This window comes from Schistocerca cancellata, chromosome 3 (genome assembly GCF_023864275.1).
Source record: "Schistocerca cancellata isolate TAMUIC-IGC-003103 chromosome 3, iqSchCanc2.1, whole genome shotgun sequence".
Classification (NCBI taxonomy): Eukaryota; Metazoa; Arthropoda; class Insecta; order Orthoptera; family Acrididae; genus Schistocerca; species Schistocerca cancellata.
Window position 1 is genome coordinate 155,585,963 of NC_064628.1, and position 13,366 is coordinate 155,599,328.

Here is a 13,366-nt window from a genome sequence, read left to right on the forward strand (position 1 = left end):
TAGGGGTATGGCAGCAAGTGAGGGGAAGAAAACCAAAGTGCACTCCGTGTGCATACCGGGGGGAGTCATTCCAGATGTGGAAAGGGTCCTTCCGGATGCCATGAAGGGTACAGGGTGCACCCATCTGCAGGTGGTCGCTCATGTCGGCCCCAATGATGTGTGTCGCTATGGATCGGAGGAAATCCTCTCTGGCTTCCAGCGGCTATCTGATTTGGTGAAGACTGCCAGTCTCGCTAGCGGGATGAAAGCAGAGCTCACCATCTGCAGCATCGTCGACAGGACTGACTGCGGACCTTTGGTACAGAGCCGAGTGGAGGAATCAGAGGCTGAGACGGTTCTGCGACCGTGTGGGCTGCAGATTCCTCGACTTGCGCCATAGGGTGGTGGGGTTTCGGGTTCCGCTGGAGAGGTCAGGAGTCCACTACACGCAACAAGCGGCTACACGGGTAGCAGGGGTTGTGTGGCGTGGGCTGGGCGGTTTTTTAGGTTAGATGGCCTCGGGCAAGTACAGAAAGGGCAACAGCCTCAACGGGTGCGGGGCAAAGTCAGGACATGCGGGGACCAAGCAGCAATCGGTATTGTAATTGTAAACTGTCGAAGCTGCGTTGGTAAAGTACCGGAACTTCAAGCGCTGATAGAAAGCACCGAAGCTGAAATCGTTATAGGTACAGAAAGCTGGCTGAAGCCAGAGATAAATTCTGCCGAAATTTTTACAAACGTACAGACGGTGTTTAGAAAGGATAGATTGCATGCAACCGGTGGTGGAGTGTTCGTTGCTGTTAGTAGTAGTTTATCCTGTAGTGAAGTAGAAGTGGATAGTTCCTGTGAATTATTATGGGTGGAGGTTACACTCAACAACCGAGCTAGGTTACTAATTGGCTCCTTTTACCGACCCCCAGACTAAGCAGCATTAGTGGCAGAACAGCTGAGAGAAAATTTGGAATACGTTTCACATAAATTTTCTCAGCATGTTATAGTCTTAGGTGGAGATTTCAATTTACCAGATATAGACTGGGACACTCAGATGTTTAGGACGGGTGGTAGGGACAGAGCATCGAGTGACATTATACTGAGTGCAATATCCGAAAATTACCTCGAGCAATTAAACAGAGAACCGACTCGTGGAGATAACATCTTGGACCTACTGATAACAAACAGACCCGAACTTTTCGACTCTGTAAGGGCAGAACAGGGAATCAGTGATCATAAGGCCGTTGCGGCATCCATGAATATGGAAGTTAATAGGAATATAAAAAAAGGGAGAAAGGTTTATCTGTTTAGCAAGAGAAGGCAGATTTCAGGCTACCTGACAGATCAAAACGAAAATTTCTGTTCCGACACTGACAATGTTGAGTGTTTATGGAAAAAGTTCAAGGCAATCGTAAAATGCGTTTTAGACAGGTACGTGCCGAGTAAAACTGTGAGGGACGGGAAAAACCCACCGTGGTACAACAACAAAGTTAGGAAATTACTGCGAAAGCAAAGACAGCTTCACTCCAAATTTAAACGCAGCCAAAACCTCTCAGACAAACAGAAGCTAAACGATATCAAAGTTAGCGTAAGGAGGGCTATGCGTGAAGCGTTTAGTGAATTCGAAAGTAAAATACTAGGTACCGACTTGGCAGAAAATGCTAGGAAGTTCTTGTCTTACGTTAAATCAGTAAGTGGCTCGAAACAGCATGTCCAGACACTCCGGGATGATGATGGCATTGAAACAGAGGATGACAAGCGTAAAGCTGAAATACTAAACACCTTTTTCCAAAGCTGTTTCACAGAGGAAGACCGCACTGCAGTTCCTTCTCTAAATCCTCGCACAAACGAAAAAATGGCTGACATCGAAATAAGTGTCCAAGGAATAGAAAAGCAACTGGAATCACTCAACAGAGGAAAGTCCACTGGACCTGACGGGATACCAATTCGATTCTACACAGAGTACGCGAAAGAACTTGCCCCCCTTCTAACAGCCGTGTACCGCAAGTCTCTAGAGGAACGGAAGGTTCCAAATGATTGGAAAAGAGCACAGGTAGTCCCAGTCTTCAAGAAGGGTCGTCGAGCAGATGCTCAAAACTATAGACCTATATCTCTGACGTCGATCTGTTGTAGAATTTTAGAACATGTTTTTTGCTCGAGTATCATGTCGTTTTTGGAAACTCAGAATCTACTATGTAGGAATCAACATGGATTCCGGAAACAGCGATCGTGTGAGACCCAACTAGCTCTATTTGTTCATGAGACCCAGAAAATATTAGATACAGGCTCCCAGGTAGATGCTATTTTTCTTGACTTCCGGAAGGCGTTCGATACAGTTCCGCACTGTCGCCTGATAAACAAAGTAAGAGCCTACGGAATATCAGACCAGCTGTGTGGCTGGATTGAAGAGTTTTTAGCAAACAGAACACAGCATGTTGTTGTCAACGGAGAGACGTCTACAGACGTTAAAGTAACCTCTGGCGTGCCACAGGGGAGTGTTATGGGACCATTGCTTTTCACAATATATATAAATGACCTAGTGTGAGGACTTGAGAAAATAGCACAAAAAAACCGATTACAGAAAATCAAGAAAGCATTCGGACTTATTCAAAATATATATAACAAGAAATGTCTATCAAAAGGCACTAAAATCAGACACTACAACACAGTCATCAAACCAATAGTCACATATGCAAGTGAAACACTCTCCCTGAATAGAAAATTAGATTTACACGAAATTAAGAAAGTAGAGAGAAAAATTATTAGAAAAATCCTAGGACCACGATACACACAAGATGGATACAGGCTGCAGACTACCGAGACAACCGAAAAAATATCAAACATCGAGGCAGATATCAGGAAGAGGCGGATGAAGTTTTATGGACATATAGACAGATTACCTGGAAACAGGTTAACTAAACGTCTATTGGACTATATGACATCACTTAAGGCAACAATACCCTGGGTAACTGAAGTTAAGAAGGATTTGAAAAAGGCAAAAATTGACATAACAAACACATCAGACCGGGATACATTCAGAAGAAAAATCGACAAGTGGAAGTTTACTCCAGAGACGGAATCTAAACCTTTCCGACCAAAGTGGACCGAAGAAAGGAAGAAGGCCTTTGGGGAGGCAATGAAGAAATACTGGGAAAATAAGAAGAACATTAAGAAATGTTAATCACCTGCTTATCGTTCTCCCATGGGGACATTCGCTAATAATAATAATAATAAATGACCTAGTAGATAGTGTCGGAAGTTCCATGCGGCTTTTCGCGGATGATGCTGTAGTATACAGAGAAGTTGCAGCATTAGAAAATTGTAGCGAAATGCAGGAAGATCTGCAGCGGATAGGCACTTGGTGCAGGGAGTGGCAACTGACCCTTAACATAGACAAATGTAATGTATTGAGAATACATAGAAAGAAGGATCCTTTATTGTATGATTATATGATAGCGGAACAAACACTGGTAGCAGTTACTTCTGTAAAATATCTGGGAGTATGCGTGGGAAACGATTTGAAGTGCAATGATCATATAAAATTAATTGTTGGTAAGGCGGGTACCAGGTTGAGATCCATTGGTAGAGTCCTTAGAAAATGTAGTCCATCAACAAAGGAGGTGGCTTACAAAACACTCGTTCGATCTATACTTGAGTATTGCTCATCAGTGTGGGATCCGCACCAGATCGGGTTGACGGAGGAGATAGAGAAGATCCAAAGAAGAGCGGCGCGTTTCGTCACAGGGTTATTTGGTAACCGTGATAGCGTTACGGAGATGTTTAACAAACTGAAGTGGCAGACTCTGCAAGAGAGGCGCTCTGCATCGCGGTGTAGCTTGCTCGCCAGGTTTCGAGAGGGTGCGTTTCTGGATGAGGTATCGAATATATTGCTTCCCCCTACTTATACCTCCCAAGGAGATCACGAATGTGAAATTAGAGAGATTAGAGCGCGCACAGAGGCTTTCAGACAGTCGTTCTTCCCGCGAACCATACGCGACTGGAACAGGAAAGGGAGGCAATGACAGTGGCACGTAAAGTGCGCTCCGCCACACCGTTGGGTGGCTTGGGGAGTATAAATGTAGATGTAGATGTATTACGCATTACGACCCTCTTCAACAGTCGGGGGTCTCTGTCAGTCAACAGACGAGGTCGGACTGTATGCTTTTGTGCTGTACGTGTCCTTTCACGTTCCCATTTCACTATCACATCGGAAACAGTGGACCTAGGGATATTTAGGAGTGTGGAAATCTCGCGTACAGACGTATTACACAGGTGACACCCAATCACCTGAACACGTTCTAAGTCCGCGAGTTCCGTGGAGCGCCCCATTCTGCTCTCTCACGATGTGTAACGACTACTGAGGTCGCTTATATGTAGTCCCTGGCAGCAGGTGGCAGCACAATGTATCTAATATGAAAAACATGTTTTTGGGGGTGTTCGGATACTTTTGATCACATAGCGTATTTTCATTGGCATTGTAATTCCCATATAATTTGGTTACTCGAACAAAACTGAATTTCTGAAAACAAGTGAAGTGCACATTTTTATTTAAGACAATGTCAGCAGCTTCAGCACTTCTGTTATAATCTAGAAGTGTTACTTCAGTACGCAGATGACTCTCGCAGAGTGGTGTATGCACTCCTGGAAATTGAAATAAGAACACCGTGAATTCATTGTCCCAGGAAGGGGAAACTTTATTGACACATTCCTGGGGTCAGATACATCACATGATCACACTGACAGAACCACAGGCACATAGACACAGGCAACAGAGCATGCACAATGTCGGCACTAGTACAGTGTATATCCACCTTTCGCAGCAATGCAGGCTGCTATTCTCCCATGGAAACGATCGTAGAGATGCTGGATGTAATCCTGTGGAACGGCTTGCCATGCCATTTCCACCTGGCGCCTCAGTTGGACCAGCGTTCGTGCTGGACGTGGAGACCGCGTGAGACGACGCTTCGTCCAGTCCCAAACATGCTCAATGGGGGACAGATCCGGAGATCTTGCTGGCCAGGGTGGTTGACTTACACCTTCTAGAGCACGTTAGGTGGCACGGGATACATGCGGACGTGCATTGTCCTGTTGGAACAGCAAGTTCCCTTGCCGGTCTAGGAATGGTAGAACGATGGGTTCTATGACGGTTTGGATGTACCGTGCACTATTCAGTGTCCCCTCGACGATCACCAGTGGTGTACGGCCAGTGTAGGAGATCGCTCCCCACACCATGATGCCGGGTGTTGGCCCTGTGTGCCTCGGTCGTATGCAGTCCTGATTGTGGCGCTCACCTGCACGGCGCCAAACACGCATACGACCATCATTGGCACCAAGGCAGAAGCGACTCTCATCGCTGAAGACGACACGTCTCCATTCGTCCCTCCATTCACGCCTGTCGCGACACCACTGGAGGCGGGCTGCACGATGTTGGGGCGTGAGCGGAAGACGGCCTAACGGTGGCGGGACCGTAGCCCAGCTTCATGGAGACGGTTGCGAATGGTCCTCGCCGATACTCCAGGAGCAACAGTGTCCCTAATTTACTTGGAAGTGGCGGTGCGGTCCCCTACGGCACTGCGTAGGATCCTACGGTCTTGGCGTGCATCCGTGCGTCGCTGCGATCCGGTCCCAGGTCGACGGGCACGTGCACCTTCCGCCGACCACTGGCGACAACATCGATGTACTGTGGAGACCTCACGCCCCACGTGTTGAGCAATTCGGCGGTACGTCCACCCGGCCTCCCGCATGCCCACTATACGCCCTCGCTCAAAGTCCGTCAACTGCACATACGGTTCACGTCCACGCTGTCGCGGCATGCTACCAGTGTTAAAGACTGCGATGGAGCTCCGTATGCCACGGCAAACTGGCTGACACTGACGGCGGCGGTGCACAAATGCTGCGCAGCTAGCGCCATTCGACGGCCAACACCGCGGTTCCTGGTGTGTCCGCTGTGCCGTGCGTGTGATCATTGCTTGTACAGTCCTCTCGCAGTGTCCGGAGCAAGTATGGTGGGTCTGACACACCGGTGTCAATGTGTTCTCTTTTCCATTTCCAGGAGTGTACATGTTTCCATTTTTTATCACAACCAATATGATTCGTTGTGAGTGAAAACTGGTTGACGACGTGGTTTATGCTTACGATATTCAAAGTGAGTAAAAGAGTCGTCAACAAGAATCTTTTCTTTCACACTCATTATGTTACTCATCATTATTTTCTCCTTCTTCTTCTTCTTCTTCATTCACTGCAATGTCGAATGGGGTCTGACAGAGAATGATGTTCGTATATATAGCGCTGTGTATACTGATGTTGAGAACATTTGTCGACTGTGAGGGTTAACACACTCTTCACATTCTTGTTGTTCTTCTTTTCAGACATATCTTTACTACTATGTTGCCTGTATACGATACCCATCATGTTTCATTAAGTGTAACTGAACAGTTATTTCTTTCGACTCTGATTTCGATAACACAGACGTGCACCAGATAACCTCTCCAGATCCAACAGAGAAAGCGAGAGCCGGTCGGAGTGGCCGAGCGGTTCTAGGCTCTACAGTCTGTAACCGCGTGACCGCTACGGTCGCAGGTTCGAATCCTGCCTCGGGCATGGATCTGTGTGATGTCCTTAGGTTAGTTAGATTTAAGTAGTTCTAAGTTCTAGGGGACTGATGACCTCAGATGTTAAGTTCCATAGTGCTCAGAGCCATTTGAACCATTTGAAGAAAACAAGACTTATAGAGAGACATGTAATGGGTTTGCAATATCGGAACTAGAATTCTGGTTTCATGTTCAATCCTTCTTTGAAATCGAATGCAACATGTCGCTAACTGTTGCTAAGCTCCAAAACATACTATTCAATACGCAGAACTCCTTGCAATATTTCGCGAATTGTTCCCCAATGTTTCGAATCTGTGAAATATATCTTTTGTGGGTTTCTTTCAACGGACGCAATATTCTCATATGCAATTTCACGTTCTGAAATTGAGTCTTTTACTTAATTTTCTGCGGCCATCTTAAACTTCAAACAATAGTAGCCACTTCCTGAAGTTCCTCTTCAATAGATGTCAGGGATTTGCTCCCCACCGCATCTGATGCTAGCAATAAAAGTAAACACTCTAACAGTTCATTCGAGTTATTCCAGTGGACATAGCTGATACACGATGACAATTCATTTGAGGCCGTCTTCCAGTCTTGAGCAACATATTCATTTTTGTTCCCTCTAGGTAAGTACAAACCCATGCAGACATGTATTTCACTATCTTGAGTTTCATCTCTTCCTCTTTCTCTCAGAGATGATGATGATAAGCCAACACTTTTACTTAATGCAGGCTTAACTATATTGTTATACTTGTAGCTCCTGTTGGAAATTATTGGTGTGCAGAAGAGACAATTTTGTCTGCATTAGCAGCCCTGAGAATTTTAGTGCGGTTTTTGAAATTTCGTATTGTGTAACCCCATTTATTGTTTAAAATTAAACAATAGATTATATAATTATTTTATTACTGGTTATTTTACAGTGTGAACTATAAAATCATCTCTCTCGACCACCACCAGAGAATCACCAACCATTTACACACTTGCTATCAGACCGAATCTGAGGTCGTATGTAGTATTATGCGTTTTACCTAACAATTAACCAAAATCTGATTTGATCCATTATAAACACACACACTGACAACATCAAAAGAAATGGCTTACCACACATTAAAAAAACGCACTTGAAAATGGGAATTATTTCTCGAAACGCGTCGTGCGAATAGTAAAATAAAGAAAAATTGTGACTGGTAGCAGAAGATTTATTTATTTATAAACAAACCTAATTAACCGTCCGCCGCTCGTGGTCTCGCGGTAGCGTTCTCGCTTCCCGAGCACGGGGTCCCGGGTTCGATTCCCGGCGGGGTCAGGGATTTTCACCTGCCTCGAGATGATTGGGTGTTTGTGTTGTTCTCATCATTTCATCATCATCCAGGAAAGTGGCAAATTTGGACTGAGCAAAGATTGGGTAATTGTACGGGCGCTGATAACCGCGCAGTTGAGCGCCCCACAAACCAAACATCATCATCATCCTAATTAACCAAAAAATATACTGCCAATCTTCCTCCCTTCTCTGCTACAAGTTGCTTTTCTTCTTCTCCTTCTTCATCATCTTCCTCATCATCATCTTCTTCTTCTCCTCTTTCAATGTCTGCACATCCTTCTTTGCCTTCTGTCATTATAAATACATTATCTGCTCAAAAGTATTCGGACGCCTATTAATGGACGTTAATATGAGGTGTGCCTATCTTTAGCCTTTATGACAGCTTGAAATCTTCTGGGGAGATTCTCAGTGAGGTGTCTGAATGTCTGTGGAGGAATGGCACCCCAAACTTCCAAAAGAACCAAAACAGAGAACATGATGCTGTTCAAAAATGGTTCAAATGGCTCTGAGCACTATGGGACTTAACTACTTTGGTCATTAGTCCCCTAGAACTTAGAAGTACTTAAACCTAACTAACCTAAGGTCATCACGCACATGCATGCCCGAGGCAGGATTCGAACCTGCGACCGTAGCGGTCGCGCGGTTCCAGACTGTAGCGCCTAGAACCGCTCGGCCACCCTGGCCGGCCATGATGCTGTACCCTTGAGTCTGGAACGAAGTCATTCCGAAGGTGTTGGGTTGGGTTAAGGTCGGGAGTCTCAGTAAGCCAGTCCATTTCAAGAACGGTACTGTCCACAAACGATTCCCTCACATATGCTGCTTTATGACAGCATGGATTGTCATTGTGATACAGACAATCATCGTGTTCGAACTATTCCTCTACTGTACGCAGTACACAATGCTATAAAATGTGTTGATGAACTTCCGCATTTAGCGTTTCCTTAAAGGTAATAGGTGGACCACGCCCTAACAACGATAAACATACCCATACCGTAACACCATCTCCTCTGTACTTCATTGTTGGCACGACACTTGATGACATGTGATGTTCTTCAGGCGTTCACCAAACCCAGACTATTCTACCGGGTTGCCACAGGGTATAGCCTGATCCAGCAATGCAAATCACTTATCTCCAGTCATCCAATGTCCAGTGCCGTCGCTCTTCGCATTACTTCAAGCATCACTTAGCATTCACTACAGAAATGTGCGGCCTATGAGGAGCTATTCTACCATTCTACCCCATTCTTTTTAACTCCCTACGCACAGTCATTGTGCTAGCTGGACTGGAGGTACCACCTGGAACTAGTAAGTGATTCCTTCCGCTAATTTCATTCGATTTTTACCATCACCCTCTGCAGTGCTCGACGGTCCTTTTCCGTCAGTACACGATATGTGTCTCACTGTGCTTTAGCTCTGTGTGTTCCTTCCCATTTACACTTGACAGTCACATCATCAACAGTCGACATGGACAGTTTTAGATGGATTGAAATGTCTGTGAGTGATTTTTTACTTAGGTAACATCCAACGACTAGTCAGTGTTCGAAGTCACTGAGATCTCCTGACAGACCCATCCTGTTGTTAAAGCTTCTGTACTCACAACACAATACTCCCTGCCTCCTTTCATACTGGCAGGTCCGAATCTGGTGACATCTAGTAGCCAAATGGGCATTCAGATACTTTTGATCAGAATCAGATAGTGTATGTAGATTTCATTTTCATAGGAGTAAATACTGAACTGTGGTGTGTAGAACTGAATATATATGTTTACTGAAACGCAGTTGGCTTAGAAGCTCACTGATTGGTCAGTTTTCAAGATAATGGATGTAAAATTGGGAGTAGGAGGCGAAGAGGTGTGACTGAAAAAAGGGGACAGAGAGGGGTCATATGAGAGCGGGGGAGGGGCGAGAGTTTGGTGGACGGGAAAGAATTAGGGACTGTTCAAGGTCAAATTTTACCCAAATAACCAACTACTTTCCTACTAGATGCAATAAGGAGAACAGAAAAACGGAGCAAAGATGAATACTTAGTCATTCTAGTAATGATATGGGTCATAACTAGGCAAATCCACTGACACAAGCGCTTTCAACAAAGGGCAGATAGTTATGCTTTGGCGTCTGGGAACAAGCACCTTGGAAATGGCAAAGCTAGTTGGCTTTGAAAAGGCATAAATTTTATTAGTGCTTCATTTTGTTCCGTTGATATGGCAATAATGTTGCAATGTTCAGAAGTTTAAAGTCAAAGTGATATTACTTTTTGCTTACCGCATATGTGAAATACCCTTACAGACCTGAGAATTGGAGATACGGTACTTTGTAAGTATAGAGCTATCATCACCAGGCTTTGGAATATACATTAAGAAACCAGATTACAGGCTTGAGGACCTGAACGAAGAAACCTTCCTCTGGCTTGTATTGCACGGCTAATGAGCGTGGCCCCTATTGACGATGCGGTTGCCGATTCTTGAACCGGTAGTGACAATGTCAGCATGGACGAACGCAATATAGTGAGATATTACCCGTCAGTTTAAAAATAAAAACTTGCAACGGAACACGGACAACAAGTTGCTGCAATGTAGCCTGTTGCCACGGTACATTCTCCAAATTTATCTGCCATTTGCAAGTATTGTTAGCGGACCACTAGAAAATCGAACGTGATTTTCTGAATGCTTGAAAACATGTTCTTTCCAACTGTGATAATCTTAAATCAGTTACGGGAAACAGATTTTCTAAAAGTAAATTGAATGTCATTTATTTTTGTAATTTTTACTAAAATCAAATTTGAATTGATTCTGTAGAAATTTAGAAAGCCGTACGTAAAGGCTGGCTTATTTGTGAATGAGATAAATATTCCTATTACAGGTTTGAGTTGTGGTCTCTCAAATAGAATTTCAGTTTTAATGTTAATGTAACTTAGCTTGACTTTTATGGTGACTTTCTTTTTAGTGATTTTTGCAAAAGCCTCGAAGGAATAATGGCTCTCTTAATTAAAACAATTAAAATGTTATTTTGTAACTTACGGTCGTCCGACAAGGAAACATCAGACTTCGATATTTAAAAGAAACAGGCTGCTGGTCTGAAAGGATACATATTATAATACGAGACCGCTAATAAAATGTGATGTAACGGCCAATATTCTTCGTCAATTATCTTCGCCTGATTGCTGCCAAATATTACTATACAAATACAAATTGTTCAAGACAGAAGAAATTAGGTTTGGTACACTGTCATTTTAAATATCACACCGATGCTTTTTGATGACTTGTATTGTACTGTATGTGAACCGGGCGCCTAGGAACGACAGAAAGGCTCCGTCCCAGCCGCAGCCGCAGTGGTCCACAACCCCACGACGACTGCCGCAGTCCACTTCACCCCTCCGCCGCCCCACAACGAACCACACTTTCAGGGTTATTGTGCGGTTCGGCCCCTGGTGGACTCCCCCCCCCTCCCCCAGGGAAGGTCTCACACCAGACGAGTGTAACCCCGTAACCCCTATCTTTGCGTGGTAGAGTAATGATGGTGTACGCGTACGTGGAAAACTTGTTTGCGCAGCAATCGCCGACATAGTGTAGCTGAGGCGGAATAAGGGGAACCAGCCCGCATTCACCGAGGCAGATGGAAAACCGCCTGAAAACCATCCACAGACTGGCCGTCTCACCGGACCTCAACACAAGTGCGCCGGGCGGATTCGTGCCGGGGACCAGGCGCTCCTTCCCGCCCGGAAAGCCGTGCGTTAGACTGCACGGCCAACCGGGCGGCCTTTTGATGACTTACTTTATCACCTAAATAGTTGTACAGTGTCTGGTAGATTACACTAAGACATTCCCCTCAAAACTCTTAACAGACAGAACAGAATAATAATAAATGAAAGTTTTTGTCTTTCATTTTAGATATAAAAAGTTTCTGAGATATTATGTCTTAACGCCTATCACATACATATAAATTAATTCTTTGCCGCTACTCGGCATATTTATTCCATACAGAATCTTTATTTCCCCTTAAAAGATCTATTACGTACTGGAATGATATTTTATATTGGAAAAACTTACGTTACTAATTCGTTGTGTCCAAAGTTTCATTTTATCTTGCCTTTAATGAATGAGCTACAAGAGGCCAATTTAAAACTTATTCAGCAGCGCGATTTTTCCGGCTAGTTTGCTTCAGTTTAAGTGGCATTGTTAGCCAACTGTTCTGTAGCGGCTTAAAACACTTTCTTTCGAATGATGCCGGTTTTAAAGCTTTAATAGAAAGCGGTATTTGAAAACCAAATGTCAAATGCAAACCTATTTTCACCTTTTTACAAAAATCATCAGCTTTTCGACGAATTTATAAATTAGGGAAAATGGTAGGTGAATGAAATTTTGTATTACACGTCCTTGTGTTACCGACCTGCTGCGTATTAAGTTTCGTGTTCAGTAGGCGTTTAATGTTCGAGGTATAGGAATCCGAAGTTTACATTTTCTTCGTGCCGTGATTTTCGCGACTAACTTTGATACAAATTATTTAGCATTGCTATTCCGCTTTGGACAATCGAAACCATTTTGCCTGTTAAAACCATAGTCTTTCTAATGAGACGAGTTTGGAAAGTTTTTTTGTTTTTTTGCATAGTCTTCAAATCTACTCTTAATTTATTTGGTACTGGAAAGTGGTACATAAACGAAACTTTGTATTTGGAACCTTATGTTGTTAAGTTAGTAAATGCCAAGTCACACGTTCGTCATACCTTTAGTCCCTGAAGTTTAAGATGCCAAACTTTGAAGTTTTTTCGAGCGATTTTGCTGAAATGTTCTGAATGAACATGATTCATAAATTTTATTTCATTATAATTCTTAAGGGAACGCATAAAGTTGTACAAGATGGTTAAATATCATTTCTTTCAACAAAATACAGCCCGAGGTACAACAGTCCAAAGTCGCCAGGAGTTCGCTCTGCCAGTATTTCTTCAACGAATGTTAAACTTCACTGTTGTTCATTGCGGACATGTGCGAATATTCATACAACGTTTCGTCGATATTTGTGATGTTCGAGCAGGATAATGTTCCGAAATTAGGTGATCTGACATGGAAAGAGGCCACACCATTATTGAGCCACCAGCAGCTTCCACAGTGTCTTGTTGACAACTTGGGTCCATGTCTTCGAGGGACCTGCGCCACATTAGACCCCCATCTCACTCTTACCAACTCAAATTGGGACTCATCTCACCAGACCACGGTCTTACAGTCGTCTAAGGTCCAACCGATATGGTCACGAGCCCAGGAGAGGTGCTGAAGGGTACATCGTGCTCTTAGGAAAGGCTCTCACGATTACGTTCATCGTTCGTCCCATATTGATTTCTGTGTGTATGTCACGCACTGCTGCTTGTCTGGCTCAAATGGCTCTGAGCACTATGGGACTCAACTCCTGTGGTCATAAGTCCCCTAGAACTTAGAACTACTTAAACCTAACTAACCTAAGGACAGCACACAACACCCAGCCATCACGAGGCAGAG